This window comes from Primulina tabacum, chromosome 1 (genome assembly GCF_025594145.1).
Source record: "Primulina tabacum isolate GXHZ01 chromosome 1, ASM2559414v2, whole genome shotgun sequence".
Taxonomy (NCBI): domain Eukaryota; kingdom Viridiplantae; phylum Streptophyta; class Magnoliopsida; order Lamiales; family Gesneriaceae; genus Primulina; species Primulina tabacum.
The window spans coordinates 16497019-16516292 of NC_134550.1; the positions used below are offsets into that span (position 1 = coordinate 16497019).

General features: G+C 42.6%; 1 pseudogene; it reads left to right on the forward strand.

The window, feature by feature from the left end:
* Window positions 1-15608: 15608 nt before the first annotated feature.
* Window positions 15609-19088, forward strand: LOC142505783 (pre-mRNA-splicing factor CLF1-like; annotated as a pseudogene).
* Window positions 19089-19274: the final 186 nt, after the last annotated feature.

The following is a 19274-nucleotide window of genomic DNA, read 5'->3' on the forward strand; positions in this document are numbered from 1 at the left end:
GAGTGTGTCGTCGGCCAATCCAAAATAAATTTCCAAGCTTGGATGAATATCTTTGCAACTGACTGAGCATTTATGTATGGAATGTCATACACATTGAAAGGAAAAAAAATACGTAGGCTAGGGACAGTAGGTGTACTTTTGGCACTTGTTTGCCATTGTTTGGCAAGTGTTTTTTATTATGTGTAGAGTTGGGAAAGTGGCTTGAAAGCCAAACTTTGTTGTTGGAAACATGTTGTTTACCTTATACATGCTGCTTGGGATTTGTTTTCATGTATTTGTATTTTGGCATTTCACATTTATAAGGGAAACTCTGCCAAAATTTTCTAAAAACTAAACAAACGGCAAAAAGCCTGTTTTCTTCAACATTGATGCAAACATGGTGGGTCAACACTGCTTGTTACCAATTAACTGTCTTTTGCGTTTGAACTCATCTGGTAACATTAATGATCCCGTGGCACACTCAAATGAGACAAGAATCTGCCCTACCTTGAAGGCAGCTTTCTTGACCACGTTACTGTCTTCCTCCGACAGCAAGTCAATACCTTCTTCCTCATTATCTTCAGTAGCCTTCCTCCCAAATTTTTTCTTCTCTTTGAATGAATCCTCCATCTTAGATCTCCGCTCGACAGCTTTTTCTCTCAACACACGTCGTTTTTGGGTTCGAGAAAGAGGTTTTGGGAACTTTGGATGTTCTACCCGCTTCCATATGCCTTCAGGGATTGCTCTCTGAGGAACGACAAAACGGGGTCTCCTTTCATCTTTTTTATTAGAGCCTGGAGGTGTTGACCTCTGTATCATCGTCTGGACTAAGTGCGGGTATTTTCTTCTCTCGTCATTCACCAACCGAGGAAACGAGTTCCTTCTGAGGTACTGGTTCTCTGGCCTTTTGGCCATAGATTCCTTATCATACCTCATATTCCTCCCACTATAATGCACACTGCTCACATTGTAATAGTGATCTTCTGGATGCTCTCAACATGTCCTCTAAAGTCTGGATGGTTCGCTCTGACTGTCCGTCTGTCTGGGGATGATAAGCAGTGCTCAGGTGCAATGTCGTACCTAAAGCCTGCTGCAGACTGTGCCAAAAGTGAGAAGTGAATCGTGGATCACGATCTGATACGATAGACTTCGGCACACCATGTAATCTAACTACCTCTCTGACATACAATTCTGCCATCTGATCGTGTCAATATGTCATTCTGTATGGAATAAAACACGCTGATTTGGTTAATCTGTCTATCACAACCCAAATCGCATCACAACCCCGGGATGATCGAGGTAACTTCGTCACGAAATCCATGGAAATGTGATCCCATTTCCATTCTGGAATAGATAGGCTCTGAAGTAAACCTCCGGGTTTCTTTCTCTCGGCTTTTACATATTGGCAATTCAAGCATTTAGAGACATATTCGGCAATATCTGATTTCATCTGTTTCCACCAGAACTGTGTCTTCAAGTCGTTGTACATCTTTCTGCCACCAGGGTGAATGCTGAACCGACTACAGTGCGCTGCTGACAATATCTGTTGTTTCAACTCTGAAACATCTGGCACTACAATACGGTTATTCACATACAGGACAAAATCACGTACCTGATATTCAGACTGATGTCCTGATCTGACCATCTGAATTGACTGCTGTATATTCTGATCTGTTCTTTGTGCCTCTTTAATCCTCATAATCAAATCTGGCTCAACTTGAATCGAAGTAAGTCTCAGCGGTCTACTATCTGTGTCAAATACTAAACCAGACAAACAACAATCTTCAACTAAATTCGAAACACCTATCGTCGATAAGGATAGGGCACAAACCTTTCGACTCAAGGCATATGCTGCTGCATTTGACTTCCCTGGATAGTACTTGATCTCGCAATCAAAATCTTTCAGTAGATCAAGCCATCTACGCTGCCTTATATTCAACTCTGACTGAGAAAATAGATATTTCAGGCTTTTATGGTCAGAGTAAATTTCAAATTTCTCACCATAAAGATAATGACGCCAGATTTTCAAGGCAAATACGATAGCTGCCAATTCGAGATCATGAATGGGATATCGAATCTCGTGTGGCTTCAGCTGTCTAGAGGCATATGCGATCACATGACCTCACTGCATAAGAACACATCCCAGCCCTCTGTGAGATGCATCACAATATACAACGAAATCACCAGTACCCGAAGGAATCATCAAGACAGGTGCACTGGTCAGCCTCTTCTTCAACTCTAGGAAGCTAGACTCACAATCCGCATACCACACAAACGGCGCATTTTTCTGTGTCAACTGGGTAATCGGCTTCGCAATACGGGAGAAATCTTTGATGAATCGTCTATAGTACCCTGCTAGACCCATGAAACTGCGTATCTCTGGCACAGAAGTCGGTCTCGGCCAACTGGTCACAGCTTCCACTTTACTCGGATCTACAGAAATACCGTCTCCAGATATTATATGACCCAAGAAGACAACTTGTCTCAGCCAAAACTCACACTTTGACAGTTTAGCATACAATCTTTCATTTCTTAGTGTTTGCAACACAATTCTCAAATGATTGGCATGCTGGGTTGGGAGGGAGGAGCATATCGGGTTGCCTGGGAAGAGCCTTGAACTCCTTCCTCAGCGTCACTAAGGAGTATCATCTTTGGGTTGGAATCTTTTCCTCCGGATGAGAGGGACGTGATCCATTGAATCACCCGTCGAGTTAGGAGGAATCATCTCTCTTTCCGTTTGATCAGTTGCCCGAGCCGAACCTCCTAGGGTGGCCGCCTCGGCTACGGCAGGTGCTTGAGCTTCAGCAACAGTTGGCTGAGCCAAGGTTTTCTTCCCAGTTGCAGCTTTTCGGGCTGCACGCTTTTTTTCCTCAGCCGCCTTTTCAGCAGCCCGTCTTTTGGCAAAGGCCTCTTGCATCTCTGAGGTATCTGACAAAAAAAAAGAGCGAAAAAGAGAATATGAATGTTAGAATAAATGTAAAGTATAAAGTACAACAGGAAAAAAACAGAGCAGAAAAGGAAATTACCGGATTGAGCGCCCGAGCCAGTAGCCATTGCCTCAATCACCCTGTCTAAAGGGTCCTCTGCCCGAGCAATCAACCCGTAAGCCAAAAAGTCCTCAAATTTATAAGCCCGGGGAAGATCAGGCTGGGTTGGAATGCTGGGAAGAAAGCCAGTCAAGCACTGAGGAGGAGAGGGAAGGCTGATGCAGAAGAACCTGCCTTTTCATCCCTTTAGAGAAGATGAGATATCATCAAGAAATCGACTTTTTAGACGGGCAGACAGATAAAAGGCATTGTCCCCAAACTGGCAGACAAAGAAATAATGAAGGACAAGGGGGATATTAAGGAGGTTGTGCATCTTAAAAAGAATGTAAGTTGCAGACATTATGAGAAAAGAGTTGTGGTGAAGTTGGTTTATCGGGATCCCGAAGAATTGGGCCACTTCGATGTAAAAGGTAGGGATGGGAAATCTGAGACAATTGCGTACTTGGTCTTTAAAGAAAGTAAAGAAACCCTCTGGGGGCTTATCAGCCCGATCGGAGGGACCGGGAAGCCGGATTTGAAAGGAAGAAGGAATAGATCCCAGGACCTAAGATCTTCTTCAGCCCCAGGACGAAGAGTAGTCTCCATGGTAGAAAACAGGGAGCACTCGGGGCATCAGAATGAGGTGAGCTAGGAGCCTGGGCTTTACCTTTCTCCTTTTTAGAAGCCCGAGAGGGGCCAGAAGTGGGAGGTTTGGTTTTTTGCATTATTGGTCTTTGGAGAGGCAGAGGGAAGTGGGTTTTTTCACAGAAGGGGATGGTGAATCAACGCGTGCCGCTGCAGACTCGTACTCAAGCGAGCCGCGCGCATTCGCTCTAGAAGTAGAAGTGGATTTCGACATGTTCTAGGAAAAAAAGGGTAGAAAGACTTACGAGTTGTTGAGACCTGACGAAAAAGGTAGCAATCGCTGGAGGAGAAGCACATCACGCCGGAAACTCGAGAGAAGGTGAAAAGAGTGCAAGAGCGTAAAAGTGGAAAATGTGGAGAGTCTGTTATTTTATATAGGCTGAGAAAATTTGATCTAAATCGTTAATCTAAAGTTAAAAGGACGGTCATGTTTCTCCTTAGAAATTGTGCGATAAATACAGACAGGCAGGCGCGGAATTCAAAGTGACATCCGACCTTTAGACTACTAGGGCTTACATCATGCTCACGTCAGTCCTATGTCCCATAAGTTTCCCGCACAAACACACTTCTTATCACTCGGGACAGCGAATAGAACTCTAGCCCGACTATTTGAGGGAGGGAGTGGTGATACCCCGGAAAATATCCCATATTTTCTCGGGTCAACACCGGTTTAGAGCCCGGGTAAGCAAGAGATCAAAGCCACCTTGCTCCGTGTCAAGCAGGGGCCGAGCTCATCTGAGATCCCGGGAGATTGGAGCTCGGGCAGCCAGGAGCTTGGAGTAGCAAGGGCGAAGTCCATCTGCGAGCCCGGGAGGATAGAGCCCGGGCTTTTCGGTGTCCTGTCTTAGATTGTAGGTATGAGACACCATGACTTGGTCATCATTAAGAGATCTTTTGGCATATGAAAGAGTGACAGGACTCAATCGAAGTAAGCATGGCCTGTCAGATTTAACAGTGTCAGTAAAACAAAAGCATGGGCTGCTATCCCATCACGAGTAGTAGTTAGACACTGAAAACAAAGTCATCATTGGTTTTCATCCTATAAATACAAAGGTTTGTTTTACTAAGGCATTCATATACACATTCTCTTGCAAAAGAAATTTTACTCTCCTCACAAAATACTGACTTGAGCATCGGAGTGGCCATTCCGGAAAATCATCCGGCTCCCCACTAACGATCTTTGTTATTTCTTGATTGTGCAGATATTTCAAGAGTAAAGAAAAACCCTTTTGTGGACAATCCTAGTCTGACCCGGTGAAATTTTCCACCCATCTCATACCCAATTCACCCGGTCAAATCAGGAAGCATTGCGGATGGCATTGTTGGCAAGAGGAGGTCGCAGTATGAAGACGAGGTTTGGAAAAACCCGCTTGATTACGACGTTTGGTTTGATTATATAAGGTTGGAGGAGAGCGTCAGAGATAAAAACAGGATTGATGATGTATATGAGGGGGCCGTTTAAAACATTCCTCCCAACAAGATCAGTTATGTTTTATACGAAAAGCTTGATGTTTGATTGCTAGCATGATTTAATGCTTTAATACATGTTTACCTGATTATCTGATTTTGAAATGGTAATGTGTATTATTGAGAATGAATCAGAACCGATTCTTGATCAGCAGTAAGATGATCGGAGGAGGACTGAAACAGATTTATGGTATTTGGTTGCTAACCCTTTTGATAATTAGATATGCCTCCTCGAAGAGTACCGGAACAGGGTAGCACTTCGAATCCTCCAATGGATGTGACAGCAACTCCAATTGAGACATTGTTGAAGAGATTTCAGTCATTCCATCCACCGACTCTGAAGGGTACTGAGACTTCAGTTGATTGCGAGAGTTGGCTAGATGACATTGAGATGCTGTTTGAATCCTTGGATTATACTGATGAGCGGAGAGTGAAACTGATTGGGCACCAGTTACATGATGTGGCAAAGAACTGGTGGATTACAACCAAGCGAGCCTTGGAGCATCGAGGTAAGACTATTACCTGGAATGTCTTTAGCACTGAATTTTATCAGAGATTCTTTCCAGTGTCGTACAGGAAGGATAAGGGAGCGGAATTTGCAAACCTGAGACATGGTCAGTTGAACATTGAGGAGTATGTGGCCAAGTTCTCTACACTGCTACAATTTGCTCCACATGTGGCCGAGAATGACGAAGCTGTTGCTGATCAGTTCATTAATGGCCTGAATCCTGAAATCTTTACCTTGGTGAATACCGGGAGACCGAATAATTTTACTGATGCCTTGAACAGGGCCAAGGGAGCCAAAGCCGGTCTGATGAGACAGAGAGGAGCTTCGTTTGTACCTCCAGCACCGAGACCACATCAACCACCTCCCCAGTTTGAGAGTGGCAGCAGCAGTGGTGGAAAGAAAGACTTCCTGAAAGCTAGAGGGAAGCAGTTTAAGAGATCTGGTAGCAGTTCATCCAGTTCTAGCGGCTCGAAACAGACCGGTCAGGGCCAGAGTTATACAAGACCTTATTGCAGCACTTGTGGAGGAAAGCATCCCACAAAGCAATGCCGAGGAGTGTTTGGCAGTTGCCGTATCTGTAGACAGCAGGGACACTTTGCTAGAGTCTGCCCCCAGAGGGATACTCAGAGATCACAGGGTGCCGAGTCATCTGGATCAGCGGCACCGGCTGACAGACGATCAGCCGCTGTTCATTCATTCCAGCCAGCACCATCTCAGTCAATGCAGAGGCCAGGAGGTAGTCAGACAGTTAGCCAGCCTCCAAGACAGCAGGCCAGAGTAATTGCTTTGACAGAGGAGCAGGCTCAGGAGGCACCTGACGATGTTTTTGCAGGTAACTGTTTTATTTCTGGTTATCCTGCATATGTATTGATAGATACTAGTGCATCGCATACATTCATATCTGAGCGATTTGCATTGATGCATTCTTTGCCTATTGAGTCATTATCTGCTGTAGTGTCTGTCTCTTCTCCGTTGGGGACAGGCTTGATATCACTGAAGTCTGTTAAATCTTGTATACTGCAGTATGATGGGCATGAAATTGAGTTAGATTGTATTGTGCTTGGGTTGTCTGATTTTGACTGCATTATCGATATCGATATGTTGACCAAGTACAGAGCTACTGTCGAATGTTTCCACAAGATTGTGAGATTCAGACCGGATATGGCTGATGAGTGGAAATTCTACGATAAGGGTTCTCGATTTAGAATTCCTTTGATATCCGTATTGTCTATGACTCGATTGTTACAGAAAGGAGCAGAAGGATTCCTTGTCTATTCAGTTGATTTACTGAAATCGAGTCCATCATTGGCGGATTTGCCTGTGGTGTGTGAGTTCGCTGATGTCTTCCCAGACGAGATTCCTGGTTTGCCTCCGATTCGAGAGATAGACTTCAGTATTGAGTTGATGCCAGGTACAGTTCCGATTTCGAGGGCTCCGTACCGAATGGCACCGATTGAGTTGAAAGAGTTGAAAGAACAGTTGGAGGATTTATTGGCCAAGGGATATATCAGACCGAGTGTGTCTCCTTGGGGTGCTCCAGTACTGTTTGTGAGAAAGAAAGATGGTTCTATGAGACTCTGTATCGACTACCGGCAACTGATCAAAGCCACGGTAAAGAATAAATATCCCTTGCCTCGCATTGATGATTTGTTTGATCAGTTGCAGGGTTCTTCAGTATATTCAAAGATCGATCTGAGATCTGGATATCATCAGCTGAGAGTCAGGGATTATGATATCTCAAAGACAGCATTCAGAACCAGGTAGGGACATTATGAGTTTATTGTCATGCCGTTCGGTTTGACTAATGCTCCAGCTGTGTTTATGGGTCTGATGAACCGCATATTCCAGAGTTATCTTGATGATTTTGTTATTATATTCATTGATGATATCTTGATTTATTCGAAGAATATGATTGAACATGCTGAGAATTTAAGAACTGTGTTGAAAATTCTAAGGGCTGAGAAATTGTATGCTAAACTGTCAAAATGTGAGTTTTTTTTTAGACATGTTGTATTTCTGGGGCATATTATATCCGGAGACGGTATATCACTTGATCCCAGTAAGGTTGAGGCAGTGATTTCTTGGCCGAGACCAACTTTAGTACCCGAGATTCGCAGTTTTATGGGTTTGGCAGGATATTATCGTCGATTTATTAAAGATTTTTCTAGCATTGCCAAGCCAATTACTCAGTTGACTCAGAAGGATGCTCCATTTATTTGGTCTGAAGAATGTGAGACCAGCTTTCTTGAATTGAAGAAAAGACTGACCAGTGCACCGATCTTGACGATTCCATCAGGTACTGGTGATTTTGTGGTTTATTGTGATGCATCTCACCGAGGATTGGGTTGTATTCTGATGCAGCGAGGGCATGTTATTGCTTATGCCTCGAGACAGCTGAAGCCACATGAGATTCGTTACCCAATTCATGATCTTGAATTGGCTGCCATTATATTTGCTTTGAAGATATGGCAACACTACCTATATGGTGAGAAGTTCGAAATCTGTTCTGATCATAAAAGCTTGAAATATCTCTTTTCACAGTCAGAGTTGAATATGAGACATCGAAGATGGCTTGATTTGCTTAAAGACTTCGATTGTGAAATCAAGTACTATCCAGGGAAATCTAATGCAGCAGCAGATGCACTAAGCCGAAATGTATGTTCTTTATCCTTATCGACGATTGGTGTTTCGAATTTGATAGAAGATTGCTGTTTGTCTGGATTGGTATTTGAGACAGATTATAAACAGATGAGATTATATGCTGTTCAAGCCGAACCAGAGCTGATTTTGAGTATTAAAGCGGCTCAGAAAGTTGATCAAAATGTGCAGAATTCGATTGCTATGGTCAGAGCTGGACATCAATCGGAATATCAGGTTCATGATAGTGTTTTGTATGTGAATAATCGTATTGTTGTGCCGAATGTTTTCAGATTTGAGACAGCAGATATTGACAGAAGCGCACAGCAGTCGTTTTAACATTCATCCCGGTGGCAGGAAAATGTATAATGATTTGAAGACACAGTATTGGTGGAAACAAATGAAAGCTGATATTGCTACATTTGTATCCAAATGTTTGAATTTCCAACAGGTGAAAGCAGAAAGAAAGAAACCAGTAGGATTGTTACGGAGTTTGTCCATTCCTGAATGGAAATGGGATCACATTTCCATGGATTTTGTGACGCAGTTACCACGTTCCTCCAGAGGTTGTGATACGATTTGGGTTGTGATTGACAGATTGACCAAATCCGCATGTTTTATTCCATACAAGATGACGTACAGATATGACCAGATGGTCGATATTTATATCAAAGAGGTAGTCAGATTGCACGGAGTGCCGAAGTCAATTGTTTCGGACCGTGATCCTCGGTTTACTTCGCACTTCTGGCAGAGTTTACAGCAGGCTCTAGGTACGAAGTTACATCTGAGTACCGCATATCATCCACAGACCGATGGACAGTGAAAGCGGACGATTCAGACATTGGAGGATATGCTTAGAGCCATAGTGCTTGATTTTAGCACTAATTGGCAAGATGCATTGCCACTTTGTGAGTTTTCGTACAACAACAGCTATCAGACGAGTATTGAGATGGCTCCTTTTGAGGCGTTATACGGAAAGAAGTGCAGATCCCCTTTGTATTGTGACGATATCTCTGAAGTTCCTGAAATTGGACCTGACATGATCAGAGATATGACTGAAAAAGTGAAACTGATTCAGAAAAGAATGAAGGCAGCGCAGGACAGACAAGCTAAATATGCCAACCTTCGACGTAGACCGTTGGTATTTGAGGCAGGAGACAGAGTATTTTTGAAGATTTCACCTTTCAGAGGAGTTGTCAGATTTGGCAAGAAAGGGAAGTTGTCTCCACGATACGTTGGTCCATATGAAATTCTCGAGAAGATAGGAGATCGTGTCTATCGACTCGCATTACCGCCTTCATTATCGGGGATACATAACGTCTTTCATGTATCTATGCTGCGGAAATATCTACCTGATGATTCTCACATTATTCAGCCAGACGAGACAGAACATGATGAAAGTCTAAGTTATGTCGAAAAACCGATCCAGATTATCGATCGCAAGGAAAAGCAACTTAGAACGAAGACTATTCCTCTTGTAAAAGTTCAATGGACTCGTCATGGCACTAAAGAAGCTACTTGGGAGACTGAATCAGATATGAGACAGGAATTCCCAACATTATTTAACTGAGGTGAGTTTTCTATTTAGCTTCTGTTACATTTCTTTCTGATATGATTTCATTGCCTGTGATTTCGGGGACGAAATCATATCTTCGGAGGGGGGAAATGTAATGCCCGAGATTTTGATTCTGTTAATCTGAGATTATTGATTATGAACTGATGTAGTTATAGCCGGGCCATTCCGAGATCAGATTTGGGCAAAGAATATGAAAAGCTCAAAATTTGGATCGAAGGGTTGGCGCCCGGGCTGAAGTCTTTGACCGCCCGAGCGCCATTGAATAATGCCAGAAAGTCGAACACCTCGCGCCTGGGCGGAAGTTTTTGACCGCCCGAGCGCCACTGTATGAAATGCGAGGGCCGAACCTTCTTCGCCCGAGCGGATAATTTTGACCGCCAGAGCGCGAGACGTGCTGAGTGGAGGTTACGCCATTTGCCTTCAACATGCAATATATATATATATATATAAAGAAACGTTTATTCCTCAAACAATCAGAAAGAAGGAACGAAGGATTTCAGAGCAAATTTCCAACTTTTGATACTAGATTTTGATTTACGAGAAATCCATCCGTCCGAATTGTAATCCGACTTCAGTAATGTGTTCCTATTGACGCAGGCTACAACTGAACGTAAGTTTTGTTATGTTTTGATATGTCTTGAAATTATGATATTTTCAGAATCGGATATGATGCATATATGATGATCTTGACATGTTAGACATCGTAGAATCGAAGTCAGATTGAGAAACAGATTGATTATGGAATTGTTATGATTTTTCAGAATATATCGATTGATATTGGACAGATTTGGATTGTTGATTGACTACCGATTGTATTGGATATTGGTTATGGATTGTAATTAATATCGGTTGAGATTGTATTGACGGGAATATCAAGATTATGCCGTTATGCCATTGATTTTGAGTTGAATCCAGATTGTTATTGATTTGAGCAGTATATTGATATGATATTATTGATATTGTCATTGCCAGATTGACGGTTGACAGACTTTGAATTCCAGACAGGGACGTCGTCAGAACTGCAATAAAAGAAAGGTATAAGTCAATGTGGTACCGGGAGAACGACTCGAGTAGGATATACTTGAGTTTCCCTAAATCACATAATTATTGTTATTATTTGCAATGATTTGAATTGATATGCTTGTTCTATTGATTTATAGAAGCATATATTATATGAGTATTAGACGAGTGATCTTGTGACATAAGTGCCGATAGTGATGGAATCGTCACTGGCACATTGCACATTGTCACAAGATAGTGAATTGGCGATAGTGCCACAGTCTGTGACGGATAGGTCAAGACACTGGATGTTTGGTTATATCGATTGAATAGAATTGGAGTTTCTTCTATTACTGAATTCGATATAGGAATGCCAACGTCTGGAAACCGGGATCCCTAGACTAGGATTGAGTCTAGTCTGAGACGTGGAGTCACGAGTCTGATTGACAGTTTTATATTGATTATGATTTAAGATTTTGATACATATTACTGTTATCTGTTTCATGCTTTATATTTTTTATATGATTGCATGTTTCGTTGATTTATACTGGGATGTATATCTCACCGGAGTTATCTGGCCGTTGTCGTGTTTGTATGTGTGCATGGCAACACGTGGGACAGGTTCAGGGTCAAGGAGATGAAGAGAGATCGTGATTAGAGTGGAGACTACGGACTTTGATTAGAGATAGGGTTTAAACACTTGATATGTAGTCGTTAAACCTTAGTTTTGAATGATTGTATATAGCACAAGACTTGTACTTTAATACTGATATGTATGTTAGAATGTATTCCATTACGTTCCGCATTTAATATTGTAATTTAAAAAGAAAAAAATTTAGACCCTATTTATTATAACTGATTAAATCATCCCAATGATGATTAAGAACATGATTAGCGTCCGGGTCCCCACAGATACAACCCGGGCAAGAAGAAGTCTGGAGGGTATTTGTTGACGGTGCTGCCAGAAAAGAAGAACGCGGGGTAGGAGTCGTCTTAGTTTCCCCCATATGAGAGAAAATGAAATTGGCCGTAAGATTGGATTTTCGGCTTCAAATAATGAGGCCGAGTATGAATCAGTGGTGATCGGGATGAATGTCACCCGAGAAGCTGGAGCCACCCGAATCATCATGTACTCATATTCTCAACTGGTCATTCAGCAGTTCAAAAGCTCTTATAAATTTTGAGAAGAAAGACTGAAGGAATATTTGAAAAAAATTCAAGAATTGTCGGAAAATTTCACTGATTGGAGTGCAGAACAAATCTCGAGAGAAGAAAATTTTGAAGCAAATGCACTGGCCAAGATGGCATCATCCATGATAGGAGAAGGGGGCAAGGAGGTCATTCATCATACCAAGCTGGTGTCGACCATATATACCAGCCCGATAATTTCCCAAGAAAATTCATGGAGGAAACCATTGCTCAAGTTCATATCAAAAGGCCAATTGCCGGAAGATGTTCAGCAAGCCCAAAAAATTAAGAAGCAGTGTTCTTGATTCAATGTCCTGAATGGAGAGTTATACCGACGATCTTTCCATGGGCCTTTGCTCAAATGTCTGGCCGAGGAAAAAATAGTATGTATTGAAAGAGATTCATGAAAGATGCTGCGGGGAACATCTTGGAGCTACATCACTTACCCAGAAAGCACTATTAGCCGGATTCTGGTGGCCTACTATAAGTACAGATGCCCGGGAAGTAGTACAGTCTTGTGAAGGGTGTCAACGTCATGGTCATTTATGTCATATCCCAGCTTCGCCTTTGCAACTAGTTCGAGCATCCTGCCTTTTTTATCGATGGGGCCTGGATATTGTGGGGTCTTTCCCAGCAGCCCGACCTTAGAAGAAACTCTTGCTGATAGCCGTGGACTACTTTTCTAAATGGGTGGAATCTGAACCTCTAGCCAGAATTACTGAAGAAGAGGTTGTGAGTTTTTTATGGAAAAACATAGTTTGTAGATTTGGGCTACCCATGAAGTTGATATCAGACAATGGCCCAAAATTCCAAGGGCGAAAAATCATTGCTTGGTGCAAAGAAAATGAAAATTACTCAGTCGTTCACCTTGGTAGCCTACCCACAAGCCAATGGACAGACAGAGATCACTAACAGGGAAATTGTGCAAGCTCTGAAGGATAGATTGCAAGGCATAGGGAAAGATTGGGTGGAAGAAGTACTTACTGTTCTCTGGGTTTATCGAACTACTCCTCGGACTGCAACTATAAAAACCCCTTATAGCCTGGTTTATTGATCTAAAGCAGTGCTACCAGTAGAGATCGGTCAAACATCTGTCAGGGTTCATAGCTACCCGGAAGGAAATGATGAAGCATGGGCCCAGGAACTAGACTTTATAGAAGAAAAAAGAGAAAGAGCAGCCATTCAAATGGAAACTTATCGAAGGCGGGTCATGCGAGCTTATAATCAGAACGTCCGACCCCGAGAATTTCAAGTGGGAGATCTGGTTCTAAAGAAAGCTAACTCGGCTGGAGAGGTAGGAAAGTTAGAGGCCCGGTGGGAAGGGCCTTACAAAGTAATAAAAAGACTCAGTTCAGGAGCATTGTATTTAGAAGATGTCCATGGTCGATCTTTTAAAAGACCCTGGAATGCTTTTCATTTGAAGAAATATTATGCTTAAAAGTGTACTTATTATCTGAAGTATAAATGAAAATTTTTCTCAAGAATGTACGAAGTATGTTATTTAAACCCGGGAGGCCCGAGACCCCGATAATTTATCTAAACCCGAGAGGCATGAGGCACCGGTAATTTATCTAAACTCGGGAAGCATGATGTCCCGGTACCCAGGAGGCACGAAGACCCGGCAATTTATTAAATCCGGGAGGCATGAGGCTTTGGTAATCTATTAAGCACAAAGGGCAAGACATCCCGATTATTTTTCATGACTTAGAAATTTTTTCAAGGTTTTAATGTTATACTTGAAGGCGAAATGTTGATTAGAAGAGAGACGGTTATCCATTGACACTTAGAAATTTCTTGGATTCTTACAGAACTATCGTGTTATTTATCGATTGATATATTGACAAAGGAAAAAACAGAAAAAAAATCAGTTTCATTAATAAAATCCCGAAGGCTGGAAGTACATGCATCATGAAAAGAGAAATATGAATACAATCCTATACTACATTGCACGGGTCCGGCTGCTCATTATTGCCTGCTTCTCCGGTTTCATCAGCCTCCTTGGGAAGGGATGCAATGGCGCGGTCAAAGTCAGGGAAGCCTTCCCTATCCTTCGGAAGAAGCCCCGCTTCTTTGAATTGTTTTGCGCACTTGTCAAAGCCTGTCCAGAAGAAGGAATAAGATTTGTCCTCAACTGTCATTCTAAACACAGGAGATTGGAGGAAAGAAGCCCGCCACTCCTCCTCAAGCGGCATTAGGCAGCCAAACTAGATTTAGCCTTATCCGCACGGTCCTTCTCAGCATTTAATCCATTCGATAAAAATTGAACCTGCACCTCAGAGGTAGATAGCAAGTTCCTTAGCGTGTTAGCCCGGGCTTTGAATTCCACAGCCTCTGCTTGGACCCTTTGGAGATTCACCAGGGCCTCCTCCAGCTGCTGGTAATTCACCTCCGAAATGGTCCGCAGCTCGGTTACTACTTATTCATGTAAAAGTCGGGTTTGCTCTAGCTATCCCTGCATCTTTTGGTGAAGCTTATTAGCAACCCTTGGTTGGTTTCCTTCTTAGCCAGTGAAGATACTTCTTCGAAGTCAGCAACTAGCATTTGAAGGCCCTACAAGAAATAGTGATATATATATATATATATAAAAAAAATAAAAGAAAGGAAAAAAGAGAGGAGGGGAGGGAAAGGAAAGTTTATAGAAAACATAACGAGAGGGTCCGAGAAATCCCATCGAATAATTTTTTATTGGGGAATAGGGCCCGTAGATGAACATCTTCGGCAGGAGATAGTAAGCTCTTGACAAATTTCACCCGCTCCAAAGAAACCCCGTCCAGGAAAAGGTTGTCTCGAACTCTTTGCGGGTTGGAGTGGTGGAGCTCGGTAGGAAGCTGGGTTGGGAGGGAGGAGCATATCGGGTTGCCTGGGAAGAGCCTTGAACTCCTTCCTCAGCGTCACTAAGGAGTATCATCTTTGGGTTGGAATCTTTTCCTCCGGATGAGAGGGACGTGATCCATTGAATCACCCGTCGAGTTAGGAGGAATCATCTCTCTTTCCGTTTGATCAGTTGCCCGAGCCGAACCTCCTAGGGTGGCCGCCTCGGCTACGGCAGGTGCTTGAGCTTCAGCAACAGTTGGCTGAGCCAAGGTTTTCTTCCCAGTTGCAGCTTTTCGGGCTGCACGCTTTTTTTCCTCAGCCGCCTTTTCAGCAGCCCGTCTTTTGGCAAAGGCCTCTTGCATCTCTGAGGTATCTGACAAAAAAAAAGAGCGAAAAAGAGAATATGAATGTTAGAATAAATGTAAAGTATAAAGTACAACAGGAAAAAAACAGAGCAGAAAAGGAAATTACCGGATTGAGCGCCCGAGCCAGTAGCCATTGCCTCAATCACCCTGTCTAAAGGGTCCTCTGCCCGAGCAATCAACCCGTAAGCCAAAAAGTCCTCAAATTTATAAGCCCGGGGAAGATCAGGCTGGGTTGGAATGCTGGGAAGAAAGCCAGTCAAGCACTGAGGAGGAGAGGGAAGGGTGATGCAAAAGAACCTGCCTTTTCATCCCTTTAGAGAAGATGAGATATCATCAAGAAATCGACTTTTTAGACGGGCAGACAGATAAAAGGCATTGTCCCCAAACTGGCAGACAAAGAAATAATGAAGGACAAGGGGGATATTAAGGAGGTTGTGCATCTTAAAAAGAATGTAAGTTGCAGACATTATGAGAAAAGAGTTGTGGTGAAGTTGGTTTATCGGGATCCCGAAGAATTGGGCCACTTCCATGTAAAAGGTAGGGATGGGAAATCTGAGACAATTGCGTACTTGGTCTTTAAAGAAAGTAAAGAAACCCTCTGGGGGCTTATCAGCCCGATCGGAGGGACCGGGAAGCCGGATTTGAAAGGAAGAAGGAATAGATCCCAGGACCTAAGATCTTCTTCAGCCCCAGGACGAAGAGTAGTCTCCATGGTAGAAAACAGGGAGCACTCGGGGCATCAGAATGAGGTGAGCTAGGAGCCTGGGCTTTACCTTTCTCCTTTTTAGAAGCCCGAGAGGGGCCAGAAGTGGGAGGTTTGGTTTTTTGCATTTTTGGTTTTTGGAGAGGCAGAGGGAAGTGGGTTTTTTCACAGAAGGGGATGGTGAATCAACGCGTGCCGCTGCAGACTCGTACTCAAGCGAGCCGCGCGCATTCGCTCTAGAAGTAGAAGTGGATTTCGACATGTTCTAGGAAAAAAAGGGTAGAAAGACTTACGAGTTGTTGAGACCTGACGAAAAAGGTAGCAATCGCTGGAGGAGAAGCACATCACGCCGGAAACTCGAGAGAAGGTGAAAAGAGTGCAAGAGCGTAAAAGTGGAAAATGTGGAGAGTCTGTTATTTTATATAGGCTGAGAAAATTTGATCTAAATCGTTAATCTAAAGTTAAAAGGACGGTCATGTTTCTCCTTAGAAATTGTGCGATAAATACAGACAGGCAGGCGCGGAATTCAAAGTGACATCCGACCTTTAGACTACTAGGGCTTACATCATGCTCACGTCAGTCCTATGTCCCATAAGTTTCCCGCACAAACACACTTCTTATCACTCGGGACAGCGAATAGAACTCTAGCCCGACTATTTGAGGGAGGGAGTGGTGATACCCCGGAAAATATCCCATATTTTCTCGGGTCAACACCGGTTTAGAGCCCGGGTAAGCAAGAGATCAAAGCCACCTTGCTCCGTGTCAAGCAGAGGCCGAGCTCATCTGAGATCCCGGGAGATTGGAGCTCGGGCAGCCAGGAGCTTGGAGTAGCAAGGGCGAAGTCCATCTGCGAGCCCGGGAGGATAGAGCCCGGGCTTTTCGGTGTCCTGTCTTAGATTGTAGGTATGAGACACCATGACTTGGTCATCATTAAGAGATCTTTTGGCATATGAAAGAGTGACAGGACTCAATCGAAGTAAGCATGGCCTGTCAGATTTAACAGTGTCAGTAAAACAAAAGCATGGGCTGCTATCCCATCATGAGTAGTAGTTAGACACTGAAAACAAAGTCATCATTGGTTTTCATCCTATAAATACAAAGGTTTGTTTTACTAAGGCATTCATATACACATTCTCTTGCAAAAGAAATTTTACTCTCCTCACAAAATACTGACTTGAGCATCGGAGTGGCCATTCCGGAAAATCATCCGGCTCCCCACTAACGATCTTTGTTATTTCTTGATTGTGCAGATATTTCAAGAGTAAAGAAAAACCCTTTTGTGGACAATCCTAGTCTGACCCGGTGAAATTTTCCACCCATCTCATACCCAATTCACCCGGTCAAATCAGGAAGCATTGCGGATGGCATTGTTGGCAAGAGGAGGTCGCAGTATGAAGACGAGGTTTGGAAAAACCCGCTTGATTACGACGTTTGGTTTGATTATATAAGGTTGGAGGAGAGCGTCAGAGATAAAAACAGGATTGATGATGTATATGAGGGGGCCGTTTAAAACATTCCTCCCAACAAGATCAGTTATGTTTTATACGAAAAGCTTGATGCCCAGATCGTGGATTGCACTAGAGAGGCGTACAGCTTGTGCCTCGAGACATTCCTCGTGACAAATTTTCTTTTGCCAAGATTTGGTTGATGGCTGCACAGTTGAAAATATGCCATTTAGACATTGATTGGGCATAGCGAATCTTAGGGTCAGCAATTGGTTGGGCCCCCAAAGATAAGATTTTTAAGTAGTACATTGAAATGGAGTTGCGGCTTGGTAACATAGAACGTTCTGGGAAGCTGTATGAGAAGTATTTGGAGTGGTCAGCAGAGAAATCTTATGCCTGGAGCAAATTTGCCGAGTTGGAGAGGTCCTTTGCCGAAGATATGCCAGAAGTGTTGTGGAAGGCTTACATAGACTTTGAAATATTAGAGTCCGAGTATGAAAGAGCTAGAGCCCTTTATTAGAGGCTTTTAAACCGCACAAAACACTTGAATGTGTGGATTAGTTAAGCTAAGTTTGAGGCATCTGAGAAGGACTCAAATGCACATGAAAGCGATAATGAACAAAAGAGAAAATGTCTTCGGCATGCTCGAGCTATTTTCGAAAGAACCCTTAGCTATTTTAGAACTTCTAAGCCTGAATTGACAGAGGAAAGAGCTACGCTTTTGGAGGAGTGGTTGAACATGGAAAGCAGCGTTGGTGAGCTCAGGAATGTTGATTTGGTGTGTGTCAAGCTTCCAAAGAAACTCAAGAAGCGGAGGCATGTAGAAGCCGAGGATGGGCCCGTAGCTTACAAGGAGTATGTGGACTACCTGTTTGCACAATATTTTGATTTGTCGGCGTGTCAGATGCAAAGACGTATCAATTTGTGTAAAAATGATAAAAAACTAACTTTTAAAAACACAACGATCATATATACTAAACTTGACCATTCATTATAATTTTTTAAACGAATACAACGCCATAAACAAAGAAAGCTAAAGAAAAACTAATGGAACTCAAGAGATAAACTCCCAACATGATTTATATTTTCAATAAATTGTGAGAATTTACAAAATATTAACATAAAATTAAGAACGTTATTGAAATATAAAAGAAGATGACTCGAACTACTGAAATCTGGAATGAAACTATGAAAAAAATTGATTAAAGCTATGAGAATTATGCAAAGAGTTTGTCAGAATTTGTGCGGGAGATTGTGTGTTTCATTTGTGCTCTGTCGATTCTTTTTATCTCGTTCATGGTTTGGGCAGTTCTCTCCACTCCCTTCACTATCCTCGATCTGGTCCATGATCTTGTGTCCACGATCTGGTCTGCAAACTGCAATGTTGATAGTCTTGAATAACTATTGGGCTTTTCTTGTTCACTTTTCTGGTCAATTATTTATAGGGCATGAGCTTTTTAAATATTAAGCCTAATTTTATTTTTTGGTGCACACACTACCTACTTTTTCCCTGAAGAAACACGATCTACGACCATCAAGATTTTGGAACCAGCATACAAATGGAAGAAGCAAAAGACTGTTTCTGGTGATGACTGATTTAACTCTTCTGATGGATGCTTATTTCTCTCTACAGAAGCTATAGTTTTCTGATACGATTGTTTTTGTAGTTTCTACTGTAGATGTTATGGCCACATATTTTCTTGAATTTGTAGTTTAGACAGAGATTATATTGTTTTACTCCACTGGCACTTCGAAAAAGAATTAAAACTTTATGTTGGATATTTTTTTTGTTGATGGATGACCTACTGCCACAGGATAAATAATGTTTGACATGTGGATGATTCGCATATGTATATGTGTATATATATATCAACGAAAACAAAAGAAATTGATTATTTTTGTTATGGGTCCAGAAGAGTTGT